We start from the raw sequence: 252 nt of genomic DNA, 5'->3' as shown, positions 1-252 counted from the left end.
AGTGGGGTGGGCCGCGGGCACAAGCCAGGGGTACCAGGGGGGACACCAGAGTGTGGATTCTTCAGTCCCAGCTCTCGGGGTGGTCTTGGGGGGTGCAGGAATCGCTGTGGGTCCCGGGGTGGCCCCAGAGGGAGAAACCGTGGCAGAGAGCGGGGCTGAGCCGAAGCGGCCGAATCTGCAAAGGGTTTTTGCTCAGCTGCGCTGCTCCGCGCTTCCCCTCCTTACCCACCACGGTTTGGGGGCCTAGAGGGG

The 252-nt window shown here is 66.7% G+C and overlaps 1 protein-coding gene across 1 annotated transcript in view; it reads left to right on the top strand.

Annotated features, from left to right (window-relative positions):
* LOC104546669 (small conductance calcium-activated potassium channel protein 1) overlaps positions 1-252 on the top strand; it is a gene marked incomplete at its 5' end in the record, with an annotated part of 2997 nt that overhangs the window by 1254 nt on the left and 1491 nt on the right. The window lies entirely within an intron of this gene.

Source organism: Mesitornis unicolor, unplaced genomic scaffold (assembly GCF_000695765.1).
Source record: "Mesitornis unicolor isolate BGI_N332 unplaced genomic scaffold, ASM69576v1 scaffold44239, whole genome shotgun sequence".
Classification (NCBI taxonomy): Eukaryota; Metazoa; Chordata; class Aves; order Mesitornithiformes; family Mesitornithidae; genus Mesitornis; species Mesitornis unicolor.
The sequence above is the reverse complement of the archived record's forward strand: the minus strand, read 5'-3'. Positions and strand labels throughout refer to the sequence as shown.